Below are 4929 nucleotides of genomic sequence, written 5' to 3' on the forward strand. Positions count from 1 at the left end.
TATATATTATTTATATATGACTGCTAGAATATCGTATAAAACTCTAGCTGGGTGGTGGTGGTGCACACCTTTAATCTCAGCACTTGGGAGGCAGAGTCAGGTGGATTTCTGAGTTCAAGGCCAGCCTGGTCTACAGAGTGAGGTCCAGGACAGCCAGGGCTACACAAAGTATTAAAGGGTGATGAAATGCTGCAATATGCCAGATATGGATACCAGTCTAGATTGTATACCTTTTAGTAGTTACTTGCCTGGTGTGGGCAACTAACAAATGTGCCAACTTGACCAAATAAATTATTTTTCTAACTCCTTGTTCTGGTGCTAGAATCTTTTGTTTCCATGGAATAAAATGAAACAGAAAACACTGAAAAACACTTCTTTTAGAGGACAAAACTGGGTTCTACAGATAAAATATATTTCTCCATCTTCCTTCTAGTTCCCACTTTTTATATTATTTTTCAAGGCTTGATAATTCTTACCCTTTTAGCTAACTAAAATTAAAAATTAAATTTTAATTATCATTACCACATTATTGGTGATATTTTATGAATATCTATCTCTATTTTGAAAGATAAATTAATAGTTATCATGATATACTTTATTAGAAAGAAGCAGAAATTAAGTAAATACATTCAAACTACTTTTACTTTGCAACTATTATTTCATATAGTTTTAATGAGTTAATCAGTTCCTTGTGACAAATACCTGAAAGAATATATTAAGAAGAAAATACATATTTTGATTTATGCTTTCATCATGTTTATCTATGGTGGATTTGTCCAATCACTGTTTGCCTCTATTTTAAACAATACAGAAAACACAGTCATTTCACTAAAAATGAACTGTGTATGTCTGTAACCTTAATTTTTTTAAAAGCTTAGTTTTAATGATGGTTTTAAAATTCTTTAACCTCCCTTCTAGCCTACTATCCACCAAAGGAAGTAGATAGGAAATAATATGGGGAAGTGCACCTGTTTAGAAATGATTTTTTGGACCAAATCCCATCTGTGCAGTCAAGAAATCAACAATTCAATTCACAGGTCAGAAATGACAGCTCGATCCACTCGAAAACACATCTTGGATATACCAGCGGTCCAGTGTGGGACTGTCAGGACAGCAGCAGTGGTGGCCCCTAGGAGGAACATCCAGGCCTGAGCCAAATCAGTTTGAGTCAGCAGGAAGAACCATGGCCAACCGTAATGGCAAAATTTCTCAGCTATGCCTCTCCCAGGAAGGAAAGATCAGCAAAGACACCAGACCAAGAAGCATTGCAGAACTAGCTTTGTAAACAAGCCTAGCCTCTGTCGCTGTTCACTGAATCCTTTTTATACTCCTTCCAAACATCATGTAGCCTACACAGGTCTTGCCTCAGCAAGTGAATTTGTCTCAACTGACATCACTCTTCTTCCAATTGGCCAGAGTCCATGGAATAAGACATAGAACACTACCAGAAGTTTTTGCATGCATTTCTCTTTATGGAGTCCCAACAAATTAGTGAAGAATCCTTCATCACATGACCTTTCATATATTTGCTTTAGGAGAGCATACTTTCAACAGTGTCTACATCAGTAAAATGTTGCTTCACATGTTTGCCCCAGCAAAACACCATCCAACAAATCTGACTTTCCAAAGATCCCTTAAGTTTCCATGTCATACATCATTTGATCAGAAGTCAAGCATGCTTAGAAAGTCAGCAGGATCTTTACAGAACCTTCATCTACATGAATAAACTACATCCTGAACATCTAAACTCATGTATGGCAATCATACCTTGAGTATTTTGCAGCATAGTATGCTTCAATATATATGAATCAAATGGTTATGTAAATAATACTTCTCATTGCCGTATTTTCACAATGCTCATTTTATTAAACACACTGATTTATTCACTTTGATTCTGTTAATGAGCAAATTAGCTTGCCTGATGATCAAATTTGTGAGAATTCAGGAAGTCCATGGAGAACATAAAGAGGATTTCCATTTTACGTTTTACATTTTAAAACAAGTGCAGACAACTGGAACACTCAAGATTTTGCTAAACCATTTTTTGGATAGGAATGTTTTTTTGGGATCCTGGGAAATATCATGCACTAAATGCTGAACTGGGATTTCCTGGTGTGTTTTCAAAAGTGAAAGCTCTTCCAAGAATGACAAAATAAGCATGGCTGCGTATATTACTTTCTAGTATCTGGTGCCAGCTTGTGTGACTGGAGGACAGATTCCTATAATTAGAACTTGGCTTAGTTTCTAACAGTTTCAAGTTTCTTTTTTTAACTTAATGAAAAGACTCAGAACATTAATAGGATATGTTGGTAAAGAAAGTGCTTGCATTATCTGCTTAACTGAGGAAATAAAAATTATGCTCCATTAGCTTTTACCATGACTTGTATTCTTATTTATAGTTTGATTATTTCAGACAGGGTCGCATGTATCACAGGCTCGACTGGAACTTACTTCCCATATCTGAAGATCACTTTGAACTCCTTCTTCTCCCTCCTCTACATTCTGGGTGATGAGATTATTTGTGTATGCTGTCACATTGAGCTAGAAATTTTTTTTTTTTTTTTTTTTTTGGTTTTTCAAGACAGGGTTTCTCTGCATAGCCCTGGATGTCCTGGAACTCACTCTGTAGACCAGGCTGGCCTCAAACTCAAAAATCCACCTGCCTCTGGCTCCCAAATTCTAGGGTTAAAGGTGTGTGCCACCACTGTCCTACTGAACTAGAAATCTTTAATAACAATAAACCAGGGCCTGGAGAGATGGCTCAGCGGTTAAGAGCACTGGCTGCTCTCCCAGAGATCCTGAGTTCAATTCCCAGCAACCACATTGTGGCTCACAACCATCTGTATTGGAATCCGATGCCCTCTGACAGTGTACTCACATACATAAAATAAATAAATCTTACGGAGAAGTGGTGGTGCACGCCTTTAACCCCAGCACTTGGGGAGGTAGAGGCAGGCGGATTTCTGAGTTCGAGAATAGCCTGGTCTACAGAGTGAGTTTCAGGACAGCCAGGGCTACACAGAGAAACCCTGTGTCAAAAAAAAAAAAAAAAAGTAAATAAATAAATAAATAAATCTTTGCTGGGCGGTGGTGGCGCACGCTTTTAATCCCAGCACTTGGGAGGCAGAGGCAGGCAGATTTCTGAGTTTGAGGCCAGCCTGGTCTACAGAGTGAGTTCTAGGTCAGCCAGGGCTACACAGAAAAACCCTGTCTCGAAAAACCAAAAACCAAAACAAAAAAACAATAAACCACACTATTAGTATAGAATAGTTTGAATACTGAAACAATATTTGTTCCTCTTATGACATTTTAGCCTAAGTATTTCTGTTTAATTTCATTAATAATTCATCAGTATTAATTGTAATAGCATCAATGGTAATAAATTATTTTGAAATTAGTATGGTTGTATAATTTCATAAGATTTTTACTGAAACTCAGTAGTATTTTGGTGTTCAACTCAAATAAAGTATAACTGTTAAAGTGATATAGTCTTGCCAGTGTGTAGAAATGAAATTTATAACAGCATAGAATTTAAAAAGAGAGAGGAGAGCTGTTAATCTCAAGAGTTCATAGCTCTCATAGACAGATTAAAGACAATTGCTTTAAATGTCTAATAGTTCTCTCAATAGTGTGCAGATCTCTTAGCTGGGATATGACTCATCCACCCAGCAGAAGAATGATATCAAGTTAGTAATACAGGCTGGCAGTGAATAGTTATTTGTCCTAAATTGAGAATTGTATATGAATTGCTCAAGAACATTTGTTATTAGCAAATATGACATTCCAAAGGATCAATGTTTTGAAAACTTTATTTTAGGGAAAGACAATGACAAGTACCTCAGCATGTCTGTGTATACCTGTAATCCCAATACACAGCAGACAGAGCCAGGAGAGGATTGTCACATTTTCCATGTTCTAAACCAGTCCCAGCTACAGAGTGAGAACCTGTTCAAAAGCAATTTTTAAATAGACATTAGTAAAGAAAAAAAACTATATTGACTAAAAAAAAACAAACATAATTTATTATTATTTGAAGTGGAACATCTATGTTTTTTAATCACATATCCTAAATGATGAATAGACAAGAGTACTTAAGTTGGTAAGAAATTTATTTAAGAAAGGTAGAGAACTATAGCAAAAAAAAAGTTAATAAAAATTAAATCAATAAAAATGTGAAGGTAGAACAATAAAAATACTGTCATGAATACTAATGTTTGCAGAAAGTGATTCAGAATGAGGGCATATCTGAGAGAATAGTTTACCTGGAGAACACTTTGCAGTTGATCTACTACATGAGCATGGTACCTATGATACCTACAAATAAGATTCACTTTGTTTGGAATGATGGAGTTTTGATATTTTAAGTAAAGAGTGAATCATGAATAAATCACTTACCTTATGAAAATTTTTCATGATTAAAAATTCAAATAGAAATGAAAGTTTTTAATAAAAACATTTTCTGTGTAACTTATTATGTCCTATGTGAACATTTGTATAATGATGATATTCAGGAATTGACACTCAAGGAAGTTTATAGTTACAAGACATCTTTCTGATATTCACCAAAAGTTTAATACATAGAAAGCAATACATTTTATGCTTATATTTTATATATCACTTACTCAAAAAATAATGCCATGCAATATGGAAGAAGATAAAGGTAAAGCATGTTTGTATAATTAGTCAAAGAATTATAAGACTAAAATGTTTTTAAAAAGATAATTAAAATTATTAAGGTTAGAACTAAATCTATGAGCATATTTGATTTTATAAACAAATGTATTATTACAAATAATACAATGAGCTCTGTCTACCTGTTTTCCCACAAATATATTCTGATAAATGGAAAAAAATATAGGAATATATATTCCAAAACAATTTTACATTTTCAAAACATAATGAAGCATCAAAATTTCACACAAACATGTG

The sequence above is a fragment of the Mastomys coucha genome, unplaced genomic scaffold (genome assembly GCF_008632895.1).
Source record: "Mastomys coucha isolate ucsf_1 unplaced genomic scaffold, UCSF_Mcou_1 pScaffold8, whole genome shotgun sequence".
NCBI lineage: Eukaryota > Metazoa > Chordata > Mammalia > Rodentia > Muridae > Mastomys > Mastomys coucha.